Source organism: Bos indicus x Bos taurus, chromosome 18 (genome assembly GCF_003369695.1).
Source record: "Bos indicus x Bos taurus breed Angus x Brahman F1 hybrid chromosome 18, Bos_hybrid_MaternalHap_v2.0, whole genome shotgun sequence".
In the NCBI taxonomy this organism is placed as follows: Eukaryota; Metazoa; Chordata; class Mammalia; order Artiodactyla; family Bovidae; genus Bos; species Bos indicus x Bos taurus.
In genome coordinates, this window is record NC_040093.1 from 27,679,888 (window position 1) to 27,697,497 (window position 17,610).

Here is a 17,610-nt window from a genome sequence, read left to right on the forward strand (position 1 = left end):
GAGGAAATCTGAGCCAAAAATGAGGCTTAAAATGCATATAACAGGGACCTCCCTGGTGGTCCAATGGTTACGACTTTGACTTTCAATGCAGGGGGACAAGTTCGATCCACTATTGGGGGACTAATGTCCCACATGACTCATGGCCAAAAAAAAAAAAAAGATAAGGTATAAGCAATGGTGTAACAAATTCAATAAAGACTTTAAAAAACGGTCCAGATTAAAGAAGCTTAAATTTTAACATTTCAGAAAAATGCATACAATAATAACCAACACGTTGAGGCATAAACTTGGCTCTAAGCTTTTTGAAAGTTCAGAAGGAGAACATAATAACCTTGTTTAAGGTATACTATTCACAATGTTCAAGAGAAAAAGAACAAGTTAATCACTCAGGATTATTTAGCACCAACAATTTCTCAATCACAAAAACTGGGATAAGGAACAGGTAGCAAGTGTTCCCTTTGAGGAGGTCATAATAAGAAGGCTTGAGTCTAAGGTCATTCAGACTCACTGTCTCCTTTGATGGACAGGAATAATGACCCCAGAGGGTGTCGGTGGCTTGTTCAAGGTCAGTGGCAGAGTTAGAAAGGGGATGTGAGTATCTTCACACCACGACAGTGCCTCTTCTGTGACATGGACCTACTCCCCATCATTGTTCTAAATCCATGGGATGGTCAGCGGGGAGGCACATGTGGAGGCCACAGTGAGGGGTGAGGGGACTGATCTAGATTTGAGAGCTAAGAATCGAACACCTAAATGCACTAGGTAGACCTCGCTTGGAAACCCCTTCAAACAAATCAACCTAAGAAGCCATTCTGGGGACAATCAGGTAAGTGTGAAGAGCAATCTGATATTTGATTGCGTGCAAGAACGTGTTACTTTTGTTATGTTGACATAATGTTACTACCACCTAAGAAAATGATGAAGCCTCATGATATCTTTGATGAGCTCTAAAATCAAAGCCCATGAACAAAAAGAGTAAAGAAATCCAACAAAAAGTGAATTGTTGTCAAGTGTAAGTGATGGAGATCATCACTTTTTTTTACATAATACACTTTTTTTTTTTTTTTTTTTTAAAGAAAGCTCTGTCTTTATCCAGTTCAGGAGCACCTTCTGAGAAAAGAATGGCCCTGGCCAGAGCCAAGCTTCTCAGCCTTGAGTTGACATATTCATGGCAAGCTAAGCCTTTTTTCAAGGAAATATGGATTCTTCTTTATTTAGAAGAGCTTAAAGACTTCCAAAGAAGTACTTTAGGCCCCAGCTACCTCTAAATCTTGTTCAAAACTCACCATTTGCTGACCCCACCCTTACTCCTACCCCTGGAAGGTACGAGGCACCATCCTACCACCAATACAGGAAGGGGTAATAGGCATCACGCGTTGGGCACAGTCCCTGACACGTTTATACATGGCCACTATCAATACCACTGCTGAGAAAAAAAAATGAGCCCAATGTAACAGCCTAAGATTACATAAGAGCTTGATTTAGAGTCTGGAGTCAAACTCATGATTAAGAAAAAACACACCCACTGATAAGTGAAAAGCCTCCACTGGTTGATTTAGTGGGTTAAAAAATAACTTTAAACACTTCCAGTGAATTTACGAAATAAGGCAATATTTACCAACCATTGTTTTTGAGCTCATTGTCTTTCATCTCAGTATGAATGTTTTATAAGTCACCTTAATTGCTTTGTAAAGTCTGAACGGAGCTGGTTCCCACTGGGGCTGGCTCTTTGTGCTCATCTTCAAGTAGGCTGAGCCAATGATAAGTGGGCTTCTTGCCGCATGGAGGCCTTTACACGCCCATCGTCATGCTGCAGCTTCCTGGGAAATACTCTTTGCAAAGCACTTTTTCACAGCAGCGTTGGTGTTTGACCAAGAAAACAGTCACACCCGGCACCAACTTCCCTAGGAACAAATAACAATGCTCCTTCAATTTATACGGTGGTTTATACATTTTGAAACACTCATATTCATTTCTCACTTGACCACCAACAATCGTGTTTTGTTAAGTAGACAGAATAGGAACCATAACTCAGATTTTACAGGTTCAAAAAAAAGTCTAAAACAGGAGAGTGACTACTATGAGTCATTCTTTCCCAAGGTCACCAGCTGGTGAGCAGCAAATCAGGAACCAGGATCCATTCTCCAGTTTCTACTCCAGGGTTCTTTTCTCTATGAAGACACCACTTCCTGAAAAAGAATCATCTTTCCAAACCCTTCAAAGACAACATTTCATCTTCTAAATAAGAAAGAAAGAAAAAAAAAAAAAAAACCTGAGTATACCAAAGACCCAAAAAAAGATATTTCACTTCTCTGCTCACACCTAAAAAGCAGAACTATAAATAATACCAAATACCGGGTTGCTCCACACAGACAAGAACCTTGATGTGAGACATCAAATCTTAAAATTTTACATAGAACATGATTCCCTCTAAAACATCCTCTACCACATAGACAATACTGCTGACCAGAAGTCTGACCATGTGGCTCAAAAAGCTATTGGTGAAAAGAACTAAGTAAAAAGCTGTCAACATCTAGGAGCTCCTCATGAATGAGGTCAAACTTAGAAGAGCTAGTATCAATGCAGAGCTCAATTTAAGACCAGTGAGGCAACACAAAGGGTGATTTGGGCCACAATATTATAACCCAATCCAAATGCACACATCTACATAAAACTAAAATATGGAGGTATCATCCCCATCATGAATGTTGCATAGTCTACAGTGGCAAAGTAAGGGCCATCTGATCTACCCTCTGCTGTCACAGTGGAGCCCTTTGAGCTACTGTCCCTATCATAATGGAAAGTAGTGGAACTTGGGTCAACTTAACCACTGCCCATCCCCTGAGTCTGACTGACTGATGTAGCTAATATGTAAGGAAGAATGTTGTTCTTGTGTAGTTGCTAAGTAGTGTCCAACTCTTTTGCAACCCCATGGAGTGCAGCCCACCAGGCTCCTCTGTCCATGGGATTTACCAGGCAAGAATACTGGAGTGGGTTGCCATTTTATTCTCCAGGGGATCTTCCCGACCTACAGATGGAACTCACATCCCCTGCCTTCGCAGGCAGATTCTTTACCACTGAGCCACCAGGGAAGCCCATTTAGGAAGAACATTATGCTTAAAATAAAATTTACCAACTTGTGGAACCAAGGTAGCCTGGGTACAGGGAGATTGAGGACAAAAGTAGGTGGGTACAGAAAACAAGACAGTGATGGGGATCCCTTGACATCCCAGTGGGAGAGACGGTGACCTGGTAGGGTGGGGTCAGGAGGGTAAGCTTGGCCCTGGTTAGGTTCCCGGACCACACCTAGAGAACCACTCCCACCAACTTCCCACCGTTACTCCCTGGGGCCATTCCCTCACCTGCACAGGCCTCTGTCTCCTCAAGACCATCTGTGGGCTCAGCCCTGCTTGTCAAGCCTTTGGCTGGATTCTGCGGTCATGTCTCGCTATTTCTCCCCTAGACACCACCAGATAAGAGTCTACAGCCTTACATCTTGCTGCCCAGACTCTATGACCTGGCATTCTGACCCTCTCTTATATGGACCCTTGTTTGCTGGGACTTGAATTCCGTGATCTGGAATCCCATACACCTGGCACCCCCTCTTGCCTGTTACCTACTTACACTCCTCCAAGCTCAGTCTGAAGCCAAGGCCCTTGCCTTCATCACACACCTACTGGCCTCCTCCCCATCTGATAAACTTTCATTTCTGGATCCTCTTGAGGGATTAGGAAGCCAGAGGCTGTAGCCTGGCAGGGAGGGCAGGATAGTGTCAGCTGCCAAAGCGATTCACCCTCCCCCAGTCCAACTACTGCCACTCCTTCTCCTCCTCCTCCGCTCCCCAGCGACTCCATGAAACTCACCAACTTTAAAAACTGACTCCTAGATGTAGCTGCTGGCTTCTCACTAGAGGTCGTCACTCTGGTTGAACAGCATACCTGTGTTGTTTGGTTTAGAAAGGTAAAGACCCCATGGCAGTTTGCACTAAAATCGGTTTAAAGGGGTTATGTTGCCAGATATGCTGTGCAAGCTCACCCCCAGCATCATTTATACTCATTCTATATGTGAATACACACACACACACACATATACATACAGACACATATGCATACACACATACACACATTTCTCATTTAAAACAGAGTAGTTATTAAGAGAAAAACGACATAGACAAGTCAACACACACACACCATCGTCCCCACTGCTGCTAGAAAGACCTTGTCCTTAAAGTTTCTGGATGACTATCACTTAGCACTGCCTAATTCTTAACTACTGGCTGCGTCTGGGGACTCACTCCATCCCTTGCTCCCTAGAGCTAAGTATCCATGTTGCTTTTGTTTCATCAGGAGAAAAGGGGGGTGTAAACATGAATCAGACCAGAGACTGGGGACAGCCAGTCAGAGTGATGTAATCTAAAGGGCACCAAAATTTATCTCCAGCATTCTGTCATCTTATGATCGACCATTTCACTTCAGACACTCACTGGTCTGGAGGAACCTGAATCCTAGAATGAGATGTCCCCAGGTAAGTGGTTACTCTCTAAAAGCAAACTGTGGATCTCAAAGCAGAATGCTCCAAATGTCCCAGGAATGCCTGTTACATAAGGGCCTCAGCACTGTAGTGCTCAATTCCATCACGGGGGCAAGAGGGATGGAATGGACATGACCACTGGACACGGCCAAGGCAGAGAAAAATCAGGATTTTTTATCTTAACATTCAAATTCCTAAGTATCTGTTGAAATCCCACTGTTACAATTATTTTATACACTGTCTACACACACACACAAACACACAAACAAGATGCCTTTAAAGACCTGCATTAACTTCCCTTTTTAAAAACCTTCCTTCTGTTGGGTGCCTTGAGATAAAAGCTGTGTTTGACTCTGGCCAGCCTTTGAATTCTGGCACTTGCCTGGTCTGGGACCAGAGCAGTTTTCCATCCAACGAGGGAAAGCACAGACCCTGCCGGTAGAGCAGGGGTTAATGGAAGCTGACCGCAGCACAGTTGTTAAGGTAATCAATACCACTGAGATACTAAAGCAGCATAAGCCACAATATTGATTGCCAAGCAGATGATAAAACTGTTTATTATGATAATTGCAGGGTCCCTGCAAGATGCTCCCAGTGCTTCCTAAAGCTGTTTACAAAACTAATAAAGATTTGCCATTTCAAGGTCTTCCATTTAAACCACCCTTCCTCCCCCAAGCTCCTGGTCCACCACCAAAAAGCAGGCCACACCCCTGGGCTATGAACATGTTCTTTCCTGGGGCAGCACCAGAGCCTGTCCTGGGTGTATCATGACCCTCGGGGGCCTCTGAGGAAAGGGCTGACCTTCCACACCCTCACCCTGCCCCCAACTTCAGGAAAGGGAGGCCGGAAGCCCAGCCGACTAGACACTCAGGGCGTGAAGATTTCCTCCTCAGAGCCCGCCATGTGATAATTATGGGGTTTTATTGATGGAGGGGGCTGCTCAGGGCTACTTGAGCTAACATCCATTTGTTATAGCACATTTAAGAAACCACATCACCTTGGTTTGTAATTAAAATTTCTCTGGAGGACTTGGTGGCCATGGAACTAACTGAAGATGTTCAAACGCTGATTCTAGAATGCATTCCTGCAGACACAGCTCAGTGGTGACTTTCGCTGCTACACTGGACTCATGTCTCCAGTTCTATCACACCCAACACAACAGGTTCATGTTTACTGACAGTGGAATTAACTCCTTGGTTATAAATACAGCCATCTGCCTTGAGACCCAAGTCTTTAGATTAACAGCACTGTTAATGATGACTGTAATAATATTTTCACATGCTATGATATTATTTTTCAAGATGAACTAGACGAATGTGGAAATGTTTCTCAATAGAAGCAAGCATCTCACAGGTAGTTGTGAATGCTCTTCAAATCGTTCCAGGGGAAATTTTACTGGGTCCTGAGGATAAGTATGGTAGCTTCAGGACACCAAGCCTGCCAATAGACTAAAAGTGTGTTTGCAGAATGTGCAGGAAGAAAAAAAGGAACCCGAGTTCTGAGAAGAAGCCAGCAGCCATTCCATTAGAAGGAGAAAGTAGAGGCCCCATCCTTCACTCGACCCTCGACAACGTTGGCTAGGCCCACAGTAACCAGCAGGATTTTCCCCATGACAGAATATGACAGGCCTTCAAAACCACATTTGCTACTTTCAGGAGCACTACTCTGAGAGGTGATGGGCCAGAGAACTATGAGATGGGGGTAGCTTCTTTATTTTCCATTAAAGCATGGAGAAATGGTTAACCAACGCCCCTGCCTTGACCATGCACCAAGACCTCAGCTCCGGCACTGAAGCCCTAACTCTCTCCCGAGTCAGCTGCGCCGGCAGCCTTTGGAGCTCACTGCCCGCGTAGCCTGCCTGCGTGTGCACACCACAGTTCAGTTCTGTGGACGAGTAGAGACACGCAGCTCCTCTGTAGACACCTGTCTGCTCCGCCTACTCACAATCACACAGAAACCAGGAGACTGGAGCCAGTTTTATGGGGAGTATAATCCCCTTGCCAAAGACCTTGCCATGAACTCACAGATACCACAGCATGGCTGGAAGGGATGCACCAAGATCAGTTTAACCTGGTTACCCGCTCTTACAGGAACTACTTGGCAACCAGGAAAGGCAGGAGGAAATCTGAGGCGTCCCTATTACTGCATTTCACGAACAATACACTCCCAGGGAAAGTGGCAGAGGACAATCATCAACTACTACATGCCCAGCTGGACGCCCTGGTCACACACCATATGCCCATGGGGCCCGTGTTCAAAAACACATCCCTGGACCTGATACCAAGAGAAAGTAGAATATTAAGTGTGACTAATTCTGCTGTTACCTTTTAACCTCACTCACACACATAGAGTTATCAACAGTAACTTCAACAACAACAAAAAATATACCCTCGGAATGATATGGTCCACACTTGGAAACCCGCCCACAATGGCCAGCCAAGTCCGCCTAAGTGCTAAGAACCATTTAGGAGCATTGTAAACCATTAGGGCCATTAGCACTAATTTGACCTCAACAAAATAAATCAAACCCACTAGGAACAAATTTAGAAGCTTTCCAAAGTCAGGTTCTCAATCCTTGAAAGGCTCACAAGCTCAATCCATGGCAGGGACCAGCCAGCCAGCCTCTGGACTACTCTCCCCACTTCTACCTTCCCTGTAGCTCACAGAGCACGCTCACCTGGGACCGGGGTTCTGGGGGGTTCTGGATCCTTCTCAACCCACTGGATCAGGAAGCCGTGCCTATCAAGATTTAAGGGATTCACTCTTCTCCTCTCTCCAAGTTCCCATCAGATACAATTTTCCATCTGTACTGCGCTAAACGTCCTCTTTCAAAGTATGTGAACATTTAGATATATTTTCAAGATATCCTGATTGGCTTTCAACTATGCTGGTTCTCTACTCTGGGTCAGAGTTCACCCAGCCTTTTTTATCTTTCAATAGGCAGGGTTCATGTATATTAAGAACTGCGATTCCCCCGTCCCATTAATATGTGTCAACATAGTAAGTAATTTCTCCAACAAAACAGAACCACCAGCATACACTCTAAATTTAAATTGCAAAATCGTCCTAAGTTTTCATCTTTGTTCTTCCCTGATAATTACTTAGCACATTTTTTAATACTGATGGTGCTGCCCTGACAAAGAAACAGGAAGTGAAATAAACTATGGTACCCCTGAATTTCACCAGTCGATGGGAGAAGATAGTTAAGAACACGTTGACTAGAGAAGCAGGCAGTCTATAGCCCTTCAGTTGTTAGAATGATTGGAAAAAAAAAAAAAACATATTGTGTCATTTTTTTTTTTTTTTTAATTTTATTTTTCCCCATCCTAAACCCTCCTCCCTCCCCATACCATCCCTCTGGGTCGTCCCAGTGCACCAGCCCCAAGCATCCAGCCATATTGTGTCATTATTTGCACTCATCTTCAAGGAGGGGGAGGGCAGAAGGAAGAATTAAGTAGCAAGAATATTGGCAAACCAAGTTAGTAACAGGAGACCCAGGACACGGCACATGGCGTTCTATAAGCCAAGAGTCTGAATTGCTAAAAGCTGAGTAATCCTTTCCAGCTCCACCCAGCATGAATTTCCAGGTATCAAATTATATGTTAATTACACAAATGTGAAGTTATATGAGGGGAAGTGGTGTTAGCACCCAGGGGGTGGCAGTTAAGTAAAATGGTTTTCTAAGGCATGTCTCACACGCAGGCCGGAGGCTCCCCGGGCTCGGGATGAGAAGAGGAATCATGAACCTCCAAACCGTCTGTGGACAGACCTTCTAGAGCCCTCTCAGTAGACAACCCCACCTCCCCACCCAGCCAAACCTCCCTAACATACAAAATACCCAGGGGCCTTTTCCTCTCTGCACATTTGTTCTATAAATCAAAACGTGGTGGGACTCCTTTCAGATTCAGCCAATCGAGAGAGAGGACCTGAGCCCTGACCACAGTGGTGAGAGGGGCAGTGGTGGCACTCCAGGTGATGGGAGGGCCCCCAGTGAACCCCCGGCACCCACCGCCCCTTGACTGTTGCGGAGGGTCAGGACAGCACAATGTCCTCCTGGGTCCTGGCAGTGCCAGAGTCTCTGGTGCTGGGGAGACGCTTTGTATCTGCAGTGAGACTGAACACGGAGTTCTGGAACGGCTCCGAATCCCAGGGCTCGGGCTGCAAAGCCCTTTATCAACGAAACACATCGTCCCCCTCTGCCTGCCAGGCCCCTGCCGACCGCATACTGATCTGGCCCTGATTTGAAGCGAGGTAGTTACAGTGAAGCCCAGGCCTGTCCCAGCCAGTGAAGGGTTGAACAGATGACTGGGACTGAGCACTCAGGACTTGCCACACCTGAGCAGGGAATATATAGAGATCCGCCCATGAGGAGGAGCAGAACGCTCTCTTCTTTCCACTCGTCACTTCAAACGATTTTTCTCTAATACTGCCCCCCACAAGCAGCTATCAGAGAGGCTCTAAACTAACACCTTGAAGTGGGTCAATGACAAAAAATAAAATAAAGAAAACCCATATATATAGCTTAGTACAGTATAGCATAGTATAGAACAGGCTACAAGCATGTGCCCTGGGCTGGCATTTCAGCACGGAGGCCACTGAAAAGCTGCAAACTGTTAACTTTGGGTTTCTCATACCTATAATGGTTGTAGAGATGTCTGCCCCATACGGTTGTAGGGATTAATAACCCAAGTATTTATTTAGCACAGTAAATGCTTAGTAAGTGTCAGTTATTAATCTTTATACACACATACATATACAGACAGAATCTGTATAAAATCGTTTCACTTGCATAAAATCTAACGGAGGCCAAATCCTCATTTCTAAGGCTCAGAGAAGCAGGGGAGACTCCCCCATAGTCTCACATCTCATGAGAAAGTAAGGCTGGCCTGGAAAACAAGTGCTCACACTTCCGGACTGGTGTCTTTTGCACCATTATTTCCCAGTGTGTGCAACCAGCACCGCTGGCCACAGGCAACTTGATGAGTGGGTGGACATTTTCAATTCAAATCGTTACCTACTTAACATTTATTTGAGCCAATATGATTAGCCCAAACCTGTGATTCCCCTGCTATCACTGCTTGGGATGATGCTAGAGCAGGTATTTATGGTTTTAATACAGGAATTCATGAAAAAAAATTTAAGTAAATAATGCAATTTGGGTGGTAAAAAGACAGAAAAAGAATACCCAGGTGCTCTCTCTGAGGCCCTGCATTCCCTCTCAGAAGCTGGGGCTGAATGGATCTTTCTAACAGAGTCAAGCATGAGAAGCCAGCAGCGGGCACGTCCTGGTTCCCTGTGTGCCTGCCTGGCCCTCTCTAAAGCACAGCCTTTCAATGAAAGGGCTGCGCCTTCCTCCAGGCTCTCTGAGAAAGGCTGTGAGAAGGGTTATCAGCCTCCGTGACCCCTTTAGTCAGCCGTGGCTCTTTTCCCGCTCCCATCCCCCCCACCCCACCCAGCGAAGACCCTGCAGCCCGGATCTGGTACCCAGTCTTCCCTCTTAATGCCTTTTTCCTTGTACAGCTATCACCAAGAGGGCTGTTTAGTGAGAGGACCTCAGGCTGACCTTTGCTGACAGGCTCCAAGCTCCCTCTGTAAACTGATCTAATGTGAGGCCCGGTAATTAGCGACCAAGTAGTAATTGCAGCTTCTAACTATGCTGGACCAAGATTGCGAAAACTCGCCCCCACCCTGTGGAGGTGGGGGATGGAGTGGGGGGGGGCGCTGCTGAGGACCCCAACCCACACACAGCATCTGCTCACAGCCGAAAGGAGGGACTCAGCGACATTTCTGAGGGAGGCCAGCACTTTTTCAGGTTTTAATGAAAAGTGGGACAGGTAAGGAGACAGCTACACAAGGAAATCAGAAAGTAAAGAAGAGGGGAGAAAAAAAGAAATCCAGGGCCTGCCTGGAAGAAGAGCCCTTTCAGGAAAGCACCAGCTCTGGAGGCGGATGGCCCCGAGCAAGAAACTTTCATTTCAGCCTCAGGAGGAACACAGCAAGTCGCCTTAAAGAGGCAGCAACAAGAAACACACACGGGCAGGAGGCACAGGGTGGCTCTGCAGCTCCTACAAGCACCCCACCCCACCCCCCTCCACTCAGCTCAGAACCATTCCCCTCCCCAGACAGCTTGGGTGCCCCACCTCAAACTCAGAATATTCGAGATGCCAGGCCGCTAGCCTGGTTCTGCATGATCATCTGCTTGTAATTCAACCAGACCCATCCAACAGGCCATCCCCACTAGCAGCCCACACACGTATGTAACATGTGTCAGAGTAGTGTGCAAAGGCCCTACTGAGAACTTTCAAGAGGCAGTGTGTTCGTGACTGGCAGGGTGCCCTCATTGTGACTCTAAAAATAAATCTAACAGCACAAAAGATAACATGGTCAGAAAGACTGAAAAGGTGTCCCTCCTTTCTAATGCAGCGAGCCAGTGAGACACCGCACAGCACAATAGCCTGCTTCGTCCTTCCTAAGGAAACCCTTTATTTTTCAGCCCCACCCCATCCCCATTTCCTCTGTCTGATCCAAAAAGGCCACTTTGCTGAACTGCCGTTGCCCTTGATGGCTTCTGAACCTCTTTCCTCAGGAGAAGCGGCGAGTTCAGGGGGCACTGCACCCCGTCTGTGTGGACTGGACTTTCTGCCAATCTGAGCTACGCCATTTGTTGTTGTTGCTTAGCTGCTAGGTCACATCCAGCTCCTTATGAACCCGTGGACTGTAGCTTGCCAGGCTCCTCTGTCCATGGGATTTCCCAGGCAAGCATACTGGAGTGGGTTGCCATTTCCTTCTCCAGGGGATCTTCCTGACTCCAGGATTGAACCCGCATCTCCTGCATTGGCAGGCAGAGTCTTTACCATTGAGCCACAAGGGAAGCCATAGACTTAGGCCACAGACTTCCGCAAACTTCATTTCCCTGCACCGCCTCTTCCCCCAATAGGTTCCAGGCAGTATGGACTCTCTGGGTTGAAACCAGTGACAAAAACCAGGTTAGCAGCAGCTGACTGCACTAATTCACCCTCCGTTTCCTTCTCCAAACAATTAATGCACTTAATAACTCCAGCCCCAACAACAGACTCCTCAGGCACCCCTCTATTAACCTCTCCCCACTCCAAGCAGTGGGTCTCCACCGGAATTCTTCTGTTCCCTATCACTTAATCATTTTTTAATCCACAACAAGGACTTCGCGCCACACTGTGGTTTTGTTCTCTCTTAATCTTTTATGAGGGACCTTATCAAAAGCTTTTAGAAAATACCAGTGAATTTTGCCTACCAGGTCATCTTCATTATTTTAGAATTTTTTATGAAGAAATTACAGACCTTAATGTTGTAAATGAATACTGAAGACTCAGCACTCACTTAGGCATGCAAGTCTGACTCAGGTTACACTTAAGTCGCCGTATTACCTCCCTTTTTAGAAACATTCTTGTCCAGCTGATAGTAAGGAATGAGGCCCCTCCCCAATTCCCAGGTGTGGGATTCCCCTGAGACTTTCTGGACCAGCCAAAACAGAGTACCCACTGAGTACCAAAAGAGATACATGGTATGGAACACAACTTCAAACCAGGGAACAACGTGCACGGAGTCAAGGAAGGCCGGGATGTGGCAGTCTATCCCACCTCCACCTTCCCTACCGTCCCCCGGGTGGATGGAGGTAAGCCGTGAGCTCTCGGCATCGCCACTGGTCCACACAGGGCACCAGTGACAGTTTCTGGATGCTGACACCATGTACGATCCCTCCTAATCCCTGTTTGGCTCCTACCATTCCTCATTAGTACTCTGCCCACAAACCCAGCCCTGAATGGAGGGGCAGGTGTCCCCATGACGGAACAGTCACAGATGCGCAACAGGAGGGGTGTTTCCTAGTCACCTCAAATTATTTTCTTGGCAAGTTTACAGGTAAATCATTTAGTCAAATACACATCTTTTCAAGAGTTGCCTAGGAGCAGGGTTCAAAAGTCGGAAAGCAGTTCTGAAACCCTTGTCGGAAGCCCTCTTCCACGGATAATAGTGGGGGCTAAGGGAATCCACACTTAAGCCTGACTCGTATTCCTGATGACCAGGGAGATCTGCAGCCTTCACTGTACACACATCAGCTCCTAACGTCACATTTGATCACCAAAGATGTAGGCAAGGCCCCCATCCTCTAGCCAGATGAGACCGGCCTGCCTCTTCTCCATAACATAATGGTGGGATGGACAAGTTCAGAAAGTAGTCTCTAGGGTCCAGAGTACAGGTTAATTCTGTATCCTTGAGGGACACCATCGACACTGAGTCATAACTGGACATCTAGTACAAGGGGCAGGCTGCCAGGGCTCTCCTCCATCCTCTGTGTGTCCTTGCCACCGTGGGGGCCCTAGCGGACAGAATGGGAATTGCGGGTCCGGTTGCTCCATGACGGGGAAGCTGCAGCTCCGCCTGGACTTAATGAGCTCTTGCAAGGAAACAGGAAGTCTATAAAGTAATTTAAATAACTTCCAGTTCTGAAATAAAGGAAATTAAACTGCTGGCACAAACCTCTCTAATGGACACCTTTTTTGTCCCTCCAGTCGCATTCTCAACTACAGCTGTCACAGTCTTCCCCCCGAGGTCAGCACCCCCAATTCCTCTCACGTGAAACTCACAGAGGCTACCGGTCAGCCTTCAGAGCGCACCAAGCTTCTGCAGAAACCACAGGTGAGGGTCGTAGCTTGGGGCGTAGTGAAAACACATGCATCAGCCCCCCCAGCCCCACATGGAGTCCTGCCACTCCTGCACTGTGGGATCCTGGGTGAAATCACGTTAACTCCACAGGGGCCCCAGCAGCTCACCAGCCAATACCAGGAATGTCTTGGTCTGACCAAACGACCTCCGAGATTATTAAGAGGGTCAATGGGCACAGTGGAGAACAGTGCAAACTGAAAACGCAAATAAACGTTGATATTATTCCGGCCGCCAAAGCCCTTAGGCTCCGGAATTTCTCAATTTTCTGTTCAAGAGGCACTGTGCTAGCCTTGCCTTCCTCTTCACTATGCGTATTTATTCACAGGTTCTTCTGCTCCTCCTGTGCCCCTAAATATGCATAATTATTTGTGTGGATAATTATCAATCCAACTAGACACGGTTTCCTGCCAGGCAGGGATTGCGGCTTTATACCTTCTGCAAACCAGTATGTGCAGACCACCAGTCAGTACCATGGAGGTTCTCCATACACGGCTGGAATAGACAGCCCACACAGTTACCCATTCATTCTCAAACACCAATAGCTAACAACTATCCGTCAACCCTCTATGAAAAGAGACCAACCTCGTGCAAGACTTGGTACTGGCAGTGAGTCGACAAGAGGGATGGGGGTTTGGGTCCCCCCCTTCTCTGTGGGGAAACAGTGGACCCAGCTTCTCACATTTAAGAGGCACTGCCCTTCATGAAATGCAAACCTGTCACTACGGCAGTTTCACCAGGTAAATCTAAGCTGCTGGATGCCAGAAACTTTCTGGCCACAGAGTTAAGTTTACTTTATTGATAATAATCAGCCAGATACGGACTGGTTTGACCAGTACTCTGGATGCAGGATTACAAGAGAGACAAACTTAAAAGCAGCTTAAGGTCAACCTCGTTTTGCTAGCCCTCTAGATATTACCACTGACAACTGGTATCGTGAACCCTTGACCCCTTGACTGGTAGAAGCCCATAGCAAGGCTGGACATTCTGTGCCAGTGAGAAAGCCTGTCAGGCTCCCTCCATCCAGGAGGACAAGCCCAGGCACTCCACAAAGAGAGCTGGTGTATTCTGCTCCCAAAGGGACCCTCTGCAAACATGCTGAGAAAGGGAATCACCCACGGGAATCCAGTTTTACTTTACATAAAGGCACAACTTCACCAGGAGGCTCCGTCCCAAAAGTGGGGTAAGGTCTACCACCACGGAAGGACTACCCAGTGCTGCCTTGCCTGTGGGCCTGTGCAACTGGAATGATTGGATTCAGAGGTCCAGAGGTCCGTTTGAGCAATAGCTGTCTTCTCTTAAAGGTCTCGCCATTGAGCAAGAGCTCTGTGCCCTGGAGGGCCACTCCAGCTCTTGAGTAATCATCCCCCTACCCCTCTGAGGGCTTGCCATGGTTAAGACCCACTGCCTCTGCTCGTCTCAGGGCACCCAGGCCTCCCCAGGTACTTGGGGAGACTCATCCTCCCTGCCACAGACTCTGCTGCACTCCTTCACAGTCCGACCACAGCCAGGAGGACAGAATCTAAAAGAATTTCTGACTAGGATGGGTTAACCCCCAAATGCAAACACAGGTCGTCTCCCACAGCATTACTCACGGTGCTCCCAAGTGGAGCCGGCCGTGACTTTCCTCAGAGCCTACTGTCAGAGAACCCAAACCAGCACATCTCTGGGTCTCCCTTGTTTAGCCATCCTTCCTCTAAAACCTGCATTGAAAATGGGAGCCACAAAGGTAATTTTAAATTTCCTAACAGCCATGGTAAAAAAAAGAAAGAAAGAAAAGAGGAGGGGTAAATAGGTACAAATTGAAATATATCTTATTTAATACCAGTATATCCAAAATATCACTTCCAGGGAATTCCGTGGCAGTCTAGTAGTTAGGACTCCGTGCTTCCCCTACAGGGGGCATGGGTTCACTCGCTGGTCAATGAACTAAGCTCCCACATGCCGCGTGGGTGGGTGGGTGTGATCGCTTAGTCGTGTCCAACTCTGCAACCTCATGGTCCATACAGTCCACGGAATTCTCCAGGCCAGAATACTGGAGTGGGTAGCCTTTCCCTTCTCCAGGAGATCTTCCCAACTCAGGGATCAAACCCAGGTCTCCCACATTTCAGGTGGAGTCTTTACCAGCTGAGTCACAAGGGAAGCCCAAGAATACTGGAGTGGGTAGCCGATCCCTTCTCCAGTGGATCTTCCTGACCCAGGAATCGAACCAGGGTCTCCTGAATTGCAGGGGGATTCTTGACCAATTAAGCTATCAAGGAAGCCCACATGCTGTGTGGCATGGCCAAGAATAAATAAATATCACTTCCAGTGCAATCCATTGAAATGTTACTAACCTATCTCCCCCTTCACCACCCCTCCATTCTCAGACTAAGCCTTGAGAACCTGTACATGTTTACTTACAGCACAGATCAACGCCGAGTGGCCACATCTCAAGGGCTCAGTAGCCACACGTGGCTGGTGGCTACCATATTGCAGGGATCTCAAGAGCACTGCCTTCCTCTGCCGATGAGAACCTAAAGCAGAACTCTAATCTGGCTGTGCTGTAATAATTCATGCTTGTTTTTCCCACTCACAGACTTCACAGAACTTACCCCTACTCAAGATTCTTTCCCACGGCATTTACAATTACATTTGGGTGACATGTCAAGAAGTTAAGCTGCTGGGGTTGGAGTGAACAGATTTTCAAGGAATCGCATACAACTTATCTGGTCAATCAGATCTTCTCTCCAGGGCTTGTCCACCATTCAAGTAAACCCCCAGGGTTTCTTAATTTTAAATCCTTGTAACCCTGTAACTTGAAAATCCACCATCTTCCGGGTGATGTATATTTAACTCCTTGGTGCCCACGTCCATAGCTCCTTGTTGATGTGTTCTCCACTAGGACAGACCCCATCTCTAATTCAAGATCACACTCAACGGTTTCTGCCCTAGTTGCAGATGATGAATCTACACAAAATTTAACAAAATTATGCAGAATAAAGGACTGAGGTCATGTCTGCAGAATCCTAAGGCACAAGGAGGCGCAGGACAAATCCAGAGGTTTGGGAACTGCCTGTAAACAGAAGGAAAATTTTTCACAGAAGGTAAGATGTTGAGGCTGTGTTCTCTGCAACTAGTAACCAGAAAACTTGCTAAGTTCAGTCCAGATCTATGCAGGAGGGTCACAGAGCTACTTAAAATACAACAAATAGCTCAGAGATCTGAACCCCCAGCCTGTAGAGACACTTAGCACAGTGTAAGTGGGTCTGTGACAGCATGCTTCCTAGTGCCAGGGCGGGCCGGGGCAGGGTCCCACTGAGCCACCAGCCACACTGACCCCGCAGCAACTCCTCAGTCAGCCCCCTTAAGCCATTGCTGGGTCAATGGTAGAATCCTCGCCTCCCCATTCAGCCCTGTCCCCTGCATTTACATCAGCCCTACCCAGAGGAATAGAGGGTTGATCTAGAAAGAACTACTAGAAAGCCAAAGACTTGTTTGTTTTTTAATAGGCTCTTCCATCTAGATTCAGCTCTAAGAGCAGGATAACCAGGGGAAACCTGAAACATACAGAGAACAGTTCACTTCTGGCTCACTGCTCTGGCTTTAGGCAAGAGAAGGTGTACGCGGAGCTTGGAGGAAGGGCTGGAACAGGCTGAGGCCGGGACTCGTTCCAGGAGCCCCCAGGGGACAGGCCTGGCTCCTGAACCTGGAAATGCAGAGGGCTGCTCTCCAACAGGTGGAGGGCCCCCCATCCAAGTACGCCAGGCAGGGGCAGGAGGGGAACCCTCTCAGCCAATGCTACTCCTGGCATCCTCCCATCCCGAGTGGCCCTCAACCTGTCCCCAAGGCGCTGGGGAGAGGAGCAGGGGACGAGCATGAGGGGAAAGGAAGGAAGGAGGCGGCTCTTCTTGGCGAGCTGATGGGTGTGAGTGGTGAGCATTAATTAAAAAGCCATCCAAGGAACAATGGTCTTTTCATATTTGGAGCCTGTTCTGCACAAAGCTCAGCTTGTTCTAGGGGGAGGTCTCTGCTTCGGATTTTTTTTCTTACTCATTTCCGAGGGCTGTGGCAATGTCTGGCACCCAGCGCAACCCGCTGGAGCGTCCCTCACCCAGAGGCCATGCCAGGCAGACCTTCTTGACTCCAGAGGTGGTGGCATTCAGACACAAAGAGGGGCAGCCCTGGAGGGCTTTTATGTTTTGACCCACAGGCTCCCAAATTGCTCCCGGGCGTTCCCCCGAATGGCTGCCTAACCTGCGGAAACACACACTGGAAGTTTTCATCAGCCAAATACCCATTTCCCTCTCAAATTATGCTAGATGCGCCACACCCAGCAGGCTCGGGGTGAGGAGTCATGGGTCTGACAGACATTTCAAGACTTCAGCGTAAGAAGACAATGAG

The 17,610-nt window shown here is 47.5% G+C and overlaps 1 protein-coding gene across 2 annotated transcripts in view; it reads right to left on the reverse strand.

The window, feature by feature from the left end:
* The window catches only part of ZFHX3 (zinc finger homeobox 3), a 244,021-nt gene that overhangs the window by 186,045 nt on the left and 40,366 nt on the right, over positions 1-17,610 (reverse strand). Inside the window, exon 1 of one of the 2 annotated variants that reach the window (XM_027516109.1) lies at positions 1,677-2,153. The exons of the other annotated variant lie outside the window; for it this stretch is intronic. The gene's annotated coding sequence lies outside the window, so the exon portion shown is untranslated. Of the gene's footprint in view, positions 1-1,676; positions 2,154-17,610 lie in introns of those variants that run through there. 2 annotated transcript variants of the gene reach the window in all.